Source organism: Macaca nemestrina, chromosome 2 (assembly GCF_043159975.1).
Source record: "Macaca nemestrina isolate mMacNem1 chromosome 2, mMacNem.hap1, whole genome shotgun sequence".
Lineage (NCBI taxonomy): Eukaryota > Metazoa > Chordata > Mammalia > Primates > Cercopithecidae > Macaca > Macaca nemestrina.
The window spans coordinates 58,158,863-58,174,751 of record NC_092126.1 but is presented as its reverse complement, the minus strand read 5'-3'; the positions used below and the strand labels follow the sequence as shown (position 1 = coordinate 58,174,751).

The 15,889-nt window shown below is 38.3% G+C and overlaps 1 long non-coding RNA gene across 1 annotated transcript; it reads right to left on the bottom strand.

Annotated features, from left to right (window-relative positions):
• Positions 1-733: 733 nt before the first annotated feature.
• On the bottom strand, positions 734-8,068 carry LOC105488588 (uncharacterized). The gene is made up of 3 exons (XR_011619352.1): positions 7,986-8,068; positions 1,734-1,855; positions 734-1,275 (listed from the first exon to the last, which is right to left on the bottom strand). It is a non-coding gene; the product is annotated as an uncharacterized lncRNA (long non-coding RNA).
• Positions 8,069-15,889: the final 7,821 nt, after the last annotated feature.

The window sequence follows — 15,889 nt, the reverse complement described above, 5'->3', positions numbered from 1 at the left end:
CTGTGAGTTGCTGTAGCAAACTGTTGAGCCCAAGGAGGGCTCAGAACTTCCAATTAGTAGCCAAGTTGTACAGGCTGTGGGTAACCAGGAAACCTACTACTTATCATTGGCATCTGTAGTGGGGGTAGAGTCTTGTGGGAGGCCCTTAACCTATGGGTTCTGCACTAACTTGAGATAGTGTCAGAATGGAATTGAATTGTTAAACACCCAGCTAGTGTTGGATAATAGATCAAGTGGGAAAAACACCATAGATCTGGTGTCAGAAGTGAGATATTGAGAATGGTGTGAATATAAAAGGAAAACATGTTTTCTTATACATGGCCAGATCCATTACTTATATATGGCTTATAATTGAAGCCATTTATTCTTTCTAGTGGACTATCTTTCTGATTTATTAATATAGTAGTATAAAGGAAATATGAGACACATTTGCTTTTCTATTCTTTTATATACTAGTTGATAAAGAATGCCAAATGTTCTAGAACAAGGGAAACACGGGAATGCATCCAACAATTTATAACAAGATATTTGTGTCCTTCTGTTTTACCAAGATCAATACACTTGTAATGGTACTTTTTTATTCCTTATTGATTAAACAATCTTAGAAAATTATCATCTATAACATATGATGCTTTATTCATTTTACCTCAGTTTTTTACTAGGTAATTATATAAAGTAAAATTTTTAAACTAGAGTTTACTAAAAAAAACTCATTTCAAATATGTTCTTAAGTTTGGCATGTTCTAATTTCAACCCTACATTTTAATATCATATTGTGTTATCTTAAAATGAATTGAAGGATCTGGGGCATGGGACATATAGTTTCTGATCAGATGGCAAAGTAACATGATCTCTGCTCTGTGGATGACCTGGAGCCAAGAGGAGTAATGTCATATATCAGAACTGACATTGTGAGAACTGCCTGAGGAGGTGGAGGTGATGGAGACTCTTTATGGTTGTGGGGAGAGGGTAAATGATGGAGGTTGATGCTGAAGGTAGCCTGGAATGGAAGCAGGCTGGGGGGTGTTCTTATTGTGCCCCATCTTTTCCTGAGTGAGACATTGCCTTTCCCACAGCCACTGTGAGGAGGACAGTGGCAGGGCCAGCTCTTGACTTGAGACTGCAGGATATTATGAAGCCTGTGGCTTGGGCATGAGTAGGGGTGGATAAAAGCAGGTGTAACCTTGAGCTGGAGCCTGAATGCTGCCTCCTTTCTCCATTCTCCACTTCCAGAACTGGGTTATCACTGAGGCAGCTGTTGGAAAAGAGGAGAGCCTGTGCAGGAAATATAGGTTCCCTCAGGGGCAACATTACTTGAGAGTGTGCATTAGAGTAGATAAAGTATATAATAAAGAAAACTTACTCTAATCACTTAGAGAAGTGTTTCAATAGCAACACTGGATGCAAAATATTGAAGAAAGTGAACTTCGAAAAATTAAATGTGAGTAAGAAATAATGATATTTTTAGTCATGCAAGGCCTCAAAAAACATCCACTTTGAGAACACTGTTTAAAGAATTACATAGTCTGACAAGAAGGAAAGTAAACTCAATACTTTAGTAGACATAGGAAATAAAGAACTAAAATTTATTGTCTACAAAACAGCATCATGTACACATATATTTATTCACATGGAAAGAATAGAAATTAACTACAAATTCAGAAGCTAAGCTGAAGATGATATCACACACACATGATATTACACACATACGTATGTATGGTGCCCACAAATACCTTCCAGTATCCAAAGCTTCATGTGGTCTTCTCTATTGAATCAGTGCTTGCCCTGTGTAAGCAGTAGAGTGTGGCAGAAGAGACGCTGTGTGACTTTTGAGGCTGGGATCTTGGAATGCTTACTGTGGTGAAAACAAGCAGCCATGAAAGAATTTTGAATATCCTGAGACTGTTATGCTGAAACTTTACAAACTAGCAACATGGACAGGCTACGTAGAAGCAAGTCCCCAGCTATTTCAGTCATCTCAGCTGAGGCCACCAGACATGTGGCTAAGGGAACTGTCGTGGATGCCCTGTTCCATTGAGCCTTCATATGACTTCAGCCCCAGCCATCATCTGTCTGCAACTGAATTAAAGACCCAGGTAAGAACTGCCTATCTAAATCTGGCCATAATGTAGAATCATAAGAGATAATAATAAGGTTTTATCCTAAACTGCTATATTTTGGGGTGCTTTGTTACAAAGCAGTAGATAACTGAAACAATGGAGTGATTATAAGGATAACCCGACTTCCCACCCCTCTCTCTGTCGGTGGCTTTTGAAATGTGACTTTGCAGTTCTCTAATCAAGAAGTAGGGTCTATTTTCTCACCGTTTGAATCTGGGTTGGCTTTGTGACTTGCTTTGGCTGTTAGAATGTGGCAAAAAATGATGGTATGCCAGTTCTAAGCCAAAGCTTCAGGGGGCCTGAATACCTCTGCACTCTCTACCACCATAAAAACAAGTCCACTCTAGTGTATTGGAAGACTGTAGACCATGTCAGGCAGAGCTGAGTCAGCTCAGTTGTCCCAGAGTAGGCTCCAGACATGTAAGGGAGGCAGTAAGATATTGGAAGACTTCTAGATGACCTGTAGCTAATCTCAGATGAATGGGTGTGCCTTACCAATCCCAGTGCAGATCAGATCTGCTCAGTTAACTTCATAGACTTGTGAGCAAAACTGAATGTTTGTTTTTTATGGCACTGAGATTTTGTATGTGTTTATTACATACGTTGTTGTGGTAGCAGATCAATAACACATAAAGAAAAATAATCCATTACAAATTTAGAACTGGACCGGGTGCTGTGGCTCATGTCTGCTATCCCAGCACTTTGGGAGGCCAAGGTGGATGGATCACCTGTGGTCAGGAGTTGGAGACCAGCCTGGCCAACATGGTGAAATCCCATCTCTACTAAAATTTTAAAAATTAGCTGGGCATGGGAATAGGTGCCTGTAATCCCAGCTATTTGGGAGGCTGAGGTGGGAGAATCACTTGAATTCAGGAGGCAGAGGTTGCAGGGAGCTGAGATTGTGCCACTGCACTCCAGCTTGGGCAACAAAGTGAGACACCATCTCAGAAAAAAAAAACAAAAAACTAAAGCTATTGATGATAATAATACATTTACAAGATAGTAATAAAGATATCAGAAGGATATGAGAACATGCTAAGATACTTGTTAGGAAGCTGATTAGACAGGTCTTTGACAAGACTTATCAAAGATAAGAGAGAGCATGTAAATAAACAAAATATACTATGAAAAGAAGAAATAATTATAAATAGAAGAGATTTTAAAAGAATAAAATTATAAGCAAGTATCACTTGTATTTAAACATAGAAATCCCAAATGGATGAATATTCATTAAAGGAATTGAGATGAAAACTATCTTTCTGACCAAGTAAAGACTTTGGTTGCATAACAGAGTCCACTCAAGCTAGTTTAAATAAAAAGGGATTTTTAAGGCCTATAGATTGCTCAGTTATTGGGAAAGTTGCTGAAACAGCTTTAAAGTTGAATTTTCAGGAAAAACTTCCTAGAACTATATGACAGAGCTGAGTTAGAAGGAACTGGCTTTTACTACAGTCAGAAAACGACGAAATCAAAGAGCCACCAATACAGCTGTTAGCTCCAGAATATGTAACTTTCTCTCCTTTTCTTTGTCTTTTTCTTTCTCTCTTCTTTTTTTTTTTTTTTTTTTTTTTTTTTTGAGACAAGGTCTCACTCTGTCACTCAGGCTGGAGTGCAGTGGGGTGATCAGGCAATCCACCTGCCTCAACCTCTTGAAGTGGTGGGATTACAGGCATGAGCCCCGATGCTCGACCTGGAATGTATAACTTTCAAACCATCAGAAGAATATACTGATTTATTCAATGAAAATTAGCAATGGAGTAGAAAACCTTCAAAAATATATGATACATTGAAAGCATAAAATAAGATTAAATAAATCTTAAAATAGGATTAAATAGATTCTGTCGTAATTACAATAAATGTAACCAGGCTGCACCAGTCAAAAGAAACTCTCAGATTAGAGAAATATGTTTCTATGAGAGAAATATTTAAAACAAAACTATGCAGAAAGAAAACTAAAAATAGATGAAGGTAGTAAAGGTCAAGATTTATTGGACAGAACTAAATCAATATGCAGAGGAAAATGTATAGCTTTGATCTATAGAATAGAATATAAATATTCTGTCTTAAAAGATAGAAAAAGAACACCAAATAAGAAAGAAAAATGAAGAAAATAAATAGTAAATATTAGAGCAAAAATAGAGATCAAATTGAAAACTTCCAAAATAATGATTTTTAAAATAATTATTAATATTAGACAAATATTTGACAAGATTAATCAAAGATAAAAGAGAATATGCAAATAAAACACTCTGAAAGGGGAAATAATCAGAAGTAAAAGAAATTTTAAAATATCATTTTTTTTTTGAGGCAGAATCTCATTCTGTTGCCCAGGCTGGGGTGCAGTGGCACGAGCTCAGCTCACTGAAACCTCTGCCTCCTGGGTTCAAGTGATTCTCCTGCCTCAGCCTCCTGAGTGGCTGGGATTACAGGCATGCGCCCCCACACCCGGCTAAATTTTTTGTATGTTTAGTAGAGACGGGGTTTCGCCATGTTGGCCAGGCTGGTCTCGAACTCCTGGCCTCAGGTGATCCACCCTCCTGGGCCTCTCAAAGTGTTGGGATTACAGGCATGAGCCACCATGCCTGGCCTAAAATAGTAAAATTATAAGCAACCATTACTCTCAGATTTAAAAATAGAAACTTCAAATGGATTGAAATAGAAATTATCCTAATTTCATAGAAAAGTTTCAATCTAGATGGTTTTAGAGGATGGGCTCTCATAGAATTTCAGGAAGCAAATTAGTTAATTTATTAATTAGATAATTTGTATCTAAGTAAATTGCTTCAGAAAATAAAACAGAACAAAAGCAATTCTAGTCATTTCTGAGGCTGGCATAACCTTGATTTGTAAAACCAAGTCAGTACAACAAAATAAAATTTTAGGTTCATTTTGTTTATGACAGAGATAGAAGATTCTTATGTAAAATATTAGATGAGCACCAACCAATATACAGTGGACCCTTGAACAACACATTTGAATCAAGTGGGTCCATTTATATGCAGATTTTCTTCTGCCTCTGCCACCATTGAGATTGCAAGACCAATCCCTCCTCTTCCTCCTTCTCAGTCTACTCAGCATGAAGACAACAGATGATGACCTTTATGATGATCCATTTTCACTTAATGAATAATAAATATTTTTTTCTTCCTTATGACTTTCTTAATAACATTTTATTTTTTCTAACTTACTTTATTGTAACAATGCAATATATAACACATATAACATACCAAACGTGTTAATCAACTTTTTATGTTATTCATAAGGCATTTGGTCAACAGTAGGCTATCGGCAGTTAAGTTTTTGGGGAGTCAAAAGTTATATGCAGATTTTCTTCTTTTTTTTTTTTTTGAGACGGAGTCTTGCTCTGTCACCCAGGCTAGAGTGCAGTGGCGCCATCTTGGCTCACTGCAACCTCTGCTTCCCAGATTCAAGCAATTATCCTGCCTCAGCCTCCCGATTAGCTGGGACTACAGGTGTGTGCCACCATGCCTGGCTATTTTTTGGTATTTTTTGGTAGAGACAAGGTTTCACTGCATTAGCCAGGATGATCTCAATCTCCTGATCTCGTGATCTGCCTGCCTTGGCCTCCCAAACTGCTGGGATTACAGACGTGAGCCACCGCACCTGGCCTATATGCAGATTTTCAACTGCATGAGGGGCAGCACCCCTAACCCCCAGGTTATTCAAGGGTCAACTGTATTATAGAAATATACTATGATCAGGCATGGGTAAAGACTTCATGATGAAAATGCCAAAGCAATTGCAACAAAGTCAAAATTGACAAATGGGATCTAATTAAACTAAAGAACTTCTGCACAGCAAAAGAAACTATCATCAGAGTGACCAGGCAACCTACAGAATGGGAGAAAATTTTTGCAATCTACACATCTGACAAAGGTCTAATATCCAGAATTTATAAGGAACTTAAACAAATTTACAAGAAAAAAACAACCCCATCAAGAAGTGGGCAAAGGATATGAACAGACACTGTAAAAGAAGACATTTACACAGCCAACAAACATATGAAAAAAAGCTCAACGTGACTGATCATTAGAGAAATGCAAATCAAAACCACAATGAGATACCATCTCATGCTGATCAGAATGGTGATTATTAAAAAGTCAAGAAACAATAGATGCTGGAGAAGTTGTGGAGAAAAAGGAACACTTTTACACTATTCATGGGAATGTAAATTAGTTCAACTATTGTGGAAGACAGTATGGTGATTCCTCAAGGATCTAGAACCAGAAATTCCATTTGACCCAGCAATTCCATTACTGGGTATATACCCAAAGGAATATAAATCATTCTACTATAAAGATACATGCACACATATGTTCATTGCAGAACCATTTACAATAGGGTTGGAGCAAATCCAAATGCCCATCAGTGATAGACTGGATAAAGAAAATGTGGCACATATACACCATGGAATACTATGTAGTCATAAAAAAGGATGAGTTCATGTCCTTTGCAGGGATATGGATGAAGATGGAAACCATCATTCTCAGCAAACTAACACAGGAACAGAAAATCAAACATCACATGTTCTCACTCATAAGTGGAGTTGAACAATGAGAACACATGGACACAGGGAGGGGAACAACACATACCCAGGCCTGTTGGGGGTGGCAGGCAAGGGAAGGAAAATTAGAGGATGAGTAAATAGGTGCAGCAAACCACCATGGCACATGTATACCTATGTAACAAACCTGCACGTTGTGCACATGTATCCTGGAACTTAAAGTAAAATTTATACATATATAGATCTAGTAGCATTTGTCCCAGAAATTACATGACTTAAAATCAATCAGAAACTCAAAATCAGAAAAAACTTAAGATTAAATTTTAACTAAAAATTTTAAAAAATTTCTAAAATCAAAAAAATCTACTGTTGACACTCACATTAATAGATAGAATTTGACAAATTTTAATATCTATTAATTAGGAAAAGCACTTCTCAGTAAACTAAGACATGAAGGAAACTCCCTTAATTTCATAAATATGATGTACAAAAATCCTACAGACAACATCATATTTGATGGAGAAACTAAATTCACTCTCTTATAGATCAGGAACAAAACAAGAATTTGTCATGTCAGCACTGCTTACCGTTCTATAAAGAACTAAAGGTCCTGGCTAGTACAGGAAGACAAGAAATGGAAATGAGAAATAGAAGGATTCAAAGGAGGAACAAATTTGCCATTATTTGCAGATAAAATAATCATCTGCTTAGAAAACACAATAAACAAACACTTAATACAATAAGAGAGTTGGAAGTTTTCTGTTAAAATAAACTTTGAAAAGTCTGCCATAGCAAGAATTTAATAGAAAATGCCATAGGAAAACAGACATTATTCATAATCACAATAAAAATTATAGTTAGGAATAACCTACAAAGAACAGGGAAAATTGTCATAAGAAAATTTTTTTAACCTTATGAAAGACATAAAAGAAGACCTGAATAATTGGAGAGCTGTAACATTTTCATGACAAGATGAATGTTGTAAAGATACAAATTATACCTGAGTTAATCTAGAAATTTAATATAATTCTAATAAAAATTTCTTGTGATGTTTTAGTGGAGATTATCTTAAGCATAATGCAAAAAGTGCAAAAATAATGTGAAAACTATGGTACATTTAACTACATCAAAATTAAGGATTTCTATTTAATAAATAACACCATAGGTAAATTTAACAGAATGGAAATAGACTTGGGAAGATATATACTATATATTAACACGTGATATTAATCTTAGATATTACTGAATACATACAATGAACAAATCAATAAATGAAAGACAATGGTCACAAGAAATGAATAAGCTATCTATAGAAGGAGAAATATAAATGGGTAACACACATGTGAAGAGATGTCCATTTTCAGCAGTAATTGGAGAAATGCAAATGAAAGGAATAATGAGACGCCACTTTACAACAATCAGATTGGGAAAAGTTAGAAAGTTGGATAATACCAATTATGAGCAAACAGGAATTCTCTTGCATCACTCCTGGAATGTAAAGGAACAGTCCTGAAGAGCAATATGGCTGTACTTAGTAGTAAGTGCTGGATGCAAATCATGGAACACTATCTAGCAGTCAGAAGCAATGATATATTATTTATGTAGATGCAGTGAGATATATATATCTACATATACAGATATATAGTTATATATAGTTTTGAATAAAATGGGAGGAAACTAAAGGACATATATAGCTCAATACTATTTATATAAATTGAAATCACTTTCACATATCTTTTTCAGGACATATATATATAATCCAAGAATATATATTAATATATTAAAATATATATTAATTATATTATAATTAATGCCTATGGGGCCACGGAAGGGAAGTAAGGGTGTTGGTGGGTTATGATGAGGAAAATACCGAAATAAAACAAGAGAAGGGCTTTGCATAGATTAATGATGATAGAGAGCCTGAATCTGGAGAATATTATACTCAACACCCTCCATGTGAAGTCCAAAAGGAAAACAACAAAACATAATGCTAAAATGTGAGCATTTCTTTTGTTTACTGATTGGTTCATTATATATTAAGTAATATCTAAGATTAATATCACCTGTTAATATGCAGTATATGTCTTCCCAAATCCATTTCCATTCATTAAATTTGCCATGGTGTTCTTTATTAAATATAAATCCTAAATTTTTTTTCTTTCTTTCTTTCTTTTTTTTTTTTGAGACAGAGCCTCGCTCTGTCTCCGAGGCTGGAGTGCAGTGGTGCAATCTTGACTCACTGCAACCTCCTCCTCCCGAGTTCAAGCGATTTCCCTGCCTTAGCCTTCTGAGTACCTGGGATTACAGGTGTGCGCCACCATGCCTGGCTAATTTTTGTATTTTTAGTAGAAACAGGGTTTCACTGTGATGGCCAGGGTGGTCTGGAACTGCTCGCCTCAAGTGATCCACCCACCTCGGCCTCCCAAAGTGCTGGAATTAAAGGCGTGAGCCACCGCGCCTGGCCAGAAATCCTTAATTTAGATGTAATTAAATGTGCCATACTTTTCACATTTGGAGTCAGTTGCCTCTGATTACTAGGTAATTCTTTTCCTTTCAGACTTCAGATGGAGGGTGTTGAGTACAATATTCTCCAGACTGTTTGAGCGCAGTTGACAGTGCAGTCTAGAGAAATTCCCTAAGCACTTAGAACCAGCGTCCTGTGCCCTTTCAGGGCCCTGTGGTAGGGTGGTGAGTTGAGAGGGAGCTTAGAGGGGCAGAGACTGTTCTACCAGACACCAATATATCTTCAGCTCAAACGAGATGTTCAAGTTTCTTTCTGTGAACGCTCTACCTTGATGAATTGTTTATGCAATGAACATGCTTTGATACAAAAAATATTAGAGTTGTGAGGTTAGAGCTCACCACCATGGCATGGAACATGGGCTCAGTAGCAATATTGCAGAGGGTAATTTGTAGAGAGCATACCAGGGCTCTCTTTCCAAAAAATAATCTTTTGAGGAGCAAAAGGCACAAAATGCACACCTCATTCCAGGATTCTTGCAGTGTTTCATTTGATGGTTTTCTTATTAGTCTCACCATTTCAGACTGGATGCTCTTCATACCAGAGCAGCATGTCCACAACTCTGCATGTGGGAGTGAAGTAGGCAGCAGACTTGGCCCAAGGCTTTGCACAGGACTTTGTATTGAATCATAAATTAGTCCGCAGAGGAACATGACAGTAACCCAGTAATTTGTTCTGACAAAAGCAGGATTAGACATTTCCAGGTCATTTGGTGCTTAGTGTGGCTCAATTAGACACACCCAAACCCACGGGCATCTGGCTTGTTGTATTTTGGGAGAGCAGGTCAGTATGAGAGGAACGTCACCAAGGCAACTCCATGGGGCTGGGAGATAGGAAGTCATAAACACTGTGTTCCCCTCCAGCCTGGCTTTGGGACAGACGCCATTTCTGTGCCATTGGATACAGTGAGCTTGCTAGGATCTCTTAGATGGGCATACACATTCCAAAAGAACATGGATTTGCTTATATTCTTTTTAATACATACTTCAAAGTGCCATTATTAAAAACACTTCTATCAAGGATGTCACATCTCATTTTTCATATATTTTAAAACTCAAATTTGTTTTATCTCTCCTATTTTATTTTCACAAGTTTTGCACGATGCATCACACAGCATGTATTATTGTATTTCTTAGAATTTCATATATTCCAGGCAACTTCTAATGGTTTGCATAAGCATCACATCTGACTTGCATTAAATGAAATAGTCTAGTCATTTTAACTGCAGAATAGTCCCCTCTGCATTTCTATCTCTTAAATCTTGTTTTGCTTTTAAGCTAGTGGTTTCACTGTTTTCCCTTTAAAACTCAACTTATTTAGGATTAAAGATCATCCTTCCCTGTGACATTAGTTTCAAACTGTTTTTTTTTTTTTTTTGTATTCTTTTCCTTAAGAATTTTTTTTTCCTTTTTTTTTTTTCTTTTTGAGACAGAGTCTCGCTCTGTTGCCTAGGCTGGAGTGCAGTGGGGCTCTCTCGGCCCACTGCAACCTCCACCTCCCAGGTTCACGCGATTCTCCTGCCTCAGCCTCCTAAGTAGCTGGGACTACAGGCATGCAGTACCACGCCCAGCTAATTTTTGTATTTTTAGTAGAAACAGAGTTTCACCATGTTGGCCAGGCTGATCTTGAACTCCTAACCTCAAGTGATCTGCCCGTCTCAGCCTCTCAAAGTGCTGGGATTACAGGAGTGGGCCACTGTGCCTGACCAATTTCCTGAAGAGTTTTTTTTTTTTTTTTTTTTTTTTTTAACCATAATGGGTATGGCTGAATAAAGCTGCTAACAAGCTAAATACATTTTTTCCCCCTATTTACTTCATTTGAACATGCTTAAAATTCTAGAGCATATAAAAAATTGAAATACCTTTCAAATTGTTTTCAGGTTTGAATTAGCAAACGAAGTTCTATTCGTATTTTTAAAGGAAGGTTAAAATTCAACAACAGCGGAGGCTCTTAAGCATTATGTCAGGATTCCTGCTGGAAGGTTATCAAGTGAAAAAAATCATTTCAGTGTTTGATTGCACATCAAGTGCTAAAGATCAATTTTCCCTTTGGAAATGCTGAAGCTGTTCTCATTGCATTTCCCTTCCTATACTTAGAACATTTGCATGAAATATTATTTCAGCTGTTATATATAAAGTTAGCTGCATAAGCGCATGTGTAATGCTTTGGAGATGCAAGGAAACAGCAATTATTAGTCCAGTCTCCTACCAAATAAAGTATCATGGGACTTTTCCAAAATTAGGGACGTCCCTGACACCAGTGTTAGAAGTTATTGATACTCTTTTCCTTGCAATGAGATGGACATTTTAGGACTCTAAGTCCAAAAATCATGTTGTCCTTTTCTTCATTATCAAATACAATCCTAAGAAATATTCTTATATTATTTACTTTGCTTCCAACTTTCTGCCAAAAGTAAAGTTTTAAGAAGATCTGAATAGTCTTGTAACCCAAGGCGGAAGAACTTGCTTAGTGATGGGATATAGTAGAAAGGTTTTGCTTCTAGTCCTCAAATCTTTGGCAGAAATGAAGTGGCTGTTCCTGCAGGGAACGGTAGTTGCAGAGAGGTAGTCTGATTCTTTTTTATATCTTCCTTTAGAAGTTTCAAGTCTATTGTATCCATTAATAGTAACCCTCTCAGCTCATTCAGGTCAATAGGAGATGAGATTATTTCTCTCCTCTAGAAGAACTATAGAGAGCAAGTCAGCACAGCCTTCCAACAAAGAGCTTTGAGAAAGCTATTTGGCAGGTATTACATTTTCTCCTCCCTCAGTATATTTATCTTCTGGAAAAAAGGCACATAGACATTCTTGTAACTCACAAATAATGGTTACAGTCTATTAACTTTCATTTGTTCCCCAAAGAAAAGTAATCCTGCGATCATGTTAGATTGTCCTAGATTTCCAAGGGGCTCTTCTAATATTCTATCCCTTGATTTTATCAACTGATAACTTAAAACATTTTATGCATAAAACATTCTCTTATTTGATCCATTTAGGCTAAATAAAGATGGATAGTTAGAGATTATCCACACTGACCACAATAAAAGAATGACAATACCCCCAAGTCCAATAAATGCAGAATTTCTAGGCAAGAATATTTTCACCCCAGTAGTCTTATGATTGCCGTTTGTCGATCTCAGATCAGCTACAAGTTTGTTCAATATATTTGGTTTGTTGCTGCATTCACTTAATTTTCAACTTTAGGGTTCTTTACCTTGTATTAGCTTTTCTTATCACAGTGAATACGATATTTCTAATTGAGTCTGACCTAAATTGAGATTCTAAAAACTGAGTTTCTCCTTGAACACTTTCAGTGACAAACAACTCACCCCATCTTCTAATGAAGCTCAGATTTGGAAAGCTTTTCCTAATATTGAACTAAAACCTTTACTCCCATGCTCTTCTATCTTTGGCACACGAAACAATTCCAGCCCTTCTTCCACTTGACATCGTCTATCATGAGCCTCATGAGTTTTCTATTCTACAGGCTGTACATCCCTAGCTCTCTGGAGGTTGCCTGCTTAGGACATGGTTTGCATATGTTCATCCTGGTGTCTGTCTTCTGAATTTACTCCATGTTCTTCTGCAAAGTCTATCTTCCATCTTGAAGCTCTTCTTGAATTAAGCTTCTCAGTTGAACCACACAAATCATTATATCCTGTCCATTCCCTTTAAAGTACCTGACCTTTGGCTTTGATAATACTGTCTGAATGAATTTCTTTTATTTGCTAGTGTAATTGATGCCTTAGTTAGGCTTTTTTAGGTTTCAAGAAGCAAAGACAAACTGAAGTTTAGGAAGTAGGAATTTGCAGCAAGGCAACATGGGGAAATAGGGAAGCTTAGACCACCAAGGCCACAGCAGGAGCTGTGGGGCACCAGAGGAATTCAGGCAGGTGTCTGAGAAGCAGGCATCTGAGTCCCCTTTCTGTGCTCCCTGCTCACCATGGAGGCTCAGAGAGTTTCCAACTTCTGCTGCTCTGGTCTTCTGACGGCTCAATTTTCTCCTTCCCTCCTATTCCTGGCTTCTATTCCTGCTCCCTCTCTGTGTACTTTTTCAGGCTTAGATCAAGACATTTAGATCAGAATATCCATAGGCTACTCTCTCCTCCCTCTCCCAAATTTCAAAATAAATGCCGATAAAGTTTCAGTTAAGCAAGATGAGTAAGCCCTAGAGATCTGGTGTACCACATTGTACCGAAAGTAAACGACAATGTATTATACACTTAAAAATTAGTTAAGAAAGTAGATCTCATGTCATGTTCTTACCACAATAAAATAACATTTAAAAATATGGAGCAGAGATTAAACAGACATTAAGAAAAAATACATAAATAAGTCTAGAAAAAGTTTTAAGTTTTCCCTGTAATAATTATTTGAATGCTTTACAAAATAAAACAAGTATTAATTCTTCACAAAATAATTTTTTTTGTACTGTGGCAATTAGATAGGAACTTCGTCTGCCTGTTGGTAAGGAGGATGTTTTTATTGCCTCTAACAATTGCTATTTTTTTTTTTTTTTTTAATTCTGGGCTCTCAAATTGTCTAAGCAATGAGATCTGATCAGCTCAATGAGGTCACAATTGTGCCTGTTTGGCGGGTCCTCGAGGCAAGCCTCTTCCTAGGCTGTTTTTCAATCAGGCCTGCCTCCCTGGTCCAAGCAGCTGTAGCAGGGTTATGTGGTACCAACTAGTTAACCAGGTGAATGTAGCTGGAATCCCAGAGGAGGCAGTAGGTCTGGCAGACAGCTTGTGTGACCTTCAGGACATATGTCTGCACTAACCACTGAAGGACTTGCTCACTGTCCCACGCCACACCACAATTCATCCTTTCTCTTTGGAATGTGATGTACTCAGTGAAGTCCAAATTAACTTTCCAGTGGGATGTGTGGCCCTGACCAGACCACTGTAGGGTGTGCAGTTTGGCAAGGCAGTGGGAGAAGCTAACTGGCTCTCTCCCTACAGACCTACACCCTCCTCTTGGCTAAATTGCAAGAATGTCAGAGAGGGTACGAGCTGGGGACCTTTGGAGGGTACAGTGATTTTTATGACTTTATTTGATTAAGAATTTCAATGACATTGCTATAGATGCATCCATCTATTTTTTGTTCCCTTCTTGTTCTTGTTTTTTCAAGATGAGATTTGTGTGTAGCCCATGAATTCTCCCTGTGAAAACAGACACTGAAATATAGGCAAACTCTCAAGACCCATCTGAGGGACTCTGTCATGCTTACCCGAACAGTCCCTTTGCTGGCTACATTTGAGCTGTCCTGACTACTTCTGCTCGGCCCTAGAGCCTTCCCTTCTTGTTGCATTATGTCTGTGACAGCTGATGTTTGTAGCAGGAACAGTCTGTCAAGTTGCCCAATTGCAGAGAGCTTGTTTCCAGAGATTCGGAAGAGGCTGGCAGACTGGGGAGGAAAAGAAGGTTGTTTTTATTTGCATGCCCAGGAGTAATTGCATGGAAAGGCACTGCTCTGGGCATTTTCCCCGCCAGCAGCAGATGTCATTGCTTGTGGGGAAGAAGTTCGGCCTCCCCTCCCCTCCCCTCCCCACTTCCCTTTTCCCAGTGAAACTGATGGCAATAAAATTAAATCAAGCATTACTCCTTTTTCTATCAAAAACGCTCTTGCATTTAAATTATGGATTCTAATGGCTCTTAAGGAGAGCACCAGAGGGGTTCCAAATGCTGTCAGACAGCAGGGGAGCCAGGAGGGGAACCGCAAAGCACTGCTGCCTCCAACTGAGATCACGCCTCCAGGGTTGAGGGTCGACTCTCTTTTCTGTGCGGTGGGAAGGCAGCCACATACATCTCCAACTCAAGGTTTTTCTCACCTTTCTGACACTGGTTTTTCTGTTTGGTTGGATTCCCTGCCCGGGATTGACTCAGAGATCTCATTAGGCCTTTTGGAGAGCTGGACGTCCATTAATGAGACACATTCCAGGCCCTTGCCTGGGTGTTTAGCCACATTGTTCAAGTCTGTGGCTTGTGTCCTGCCTCAGGACTTGATGATGTCTGATCTGGGACTTGGCTAAGACTGGATAGCTACTTATAAGTGCCTTTGAGGAGGCAGGGAGAGATGGGGAAAAAATGCAGAGGGAAAAGAGAGAATCTGCCAGAAATTAAATGCAGACCATTTGCTCCTTAGACTAGCCAAGGTTCTTTGGAGCAGAGGATGGGGTTCAGTTCTGCTGCCCACTCCCAGAGGATCTGAACTAAATTTAGAATCTCTCTTTCATGTCCTCTCAGTCTTATAGTGATTCAGAATGCAGTTCTTTCCCTCAACGTCTGCCGGACATCTGTCCATCCACTTACTTATACTCCTACCTAACAAGCAAAGATAGATCTCTTACTCCATGCCCATGCTGTGCCACAGGCTGGATGAAAAACCTGAACAAAGCACAGTCTCTATTTTCTAGACGAGACTCCCACACATGGCTGATTTCCAGAATCATCTTGGGAGCTATTAGAAAATCAGTATCCCTGGTTCCACTCTAGACTTATTGCATCAGAAACTCCAGATGTGAAGCCTGGGCATCTTTATATTTTAAGAGCACCCAGGTTTTTTTTTTTGTTTTCTTTTGTTTTGTTTTTTTTTTTTGAGAGATAGGGTCTATTCTTTCACTCAGGCTGGAGTGCAGGTGTGATCACAGCTTACTGCAGCCTCATCCTCCTGGGCTCAAGCAATCCTCTTGCCTCAAGTGCAGATGATTTGTAAGCAGGTTCT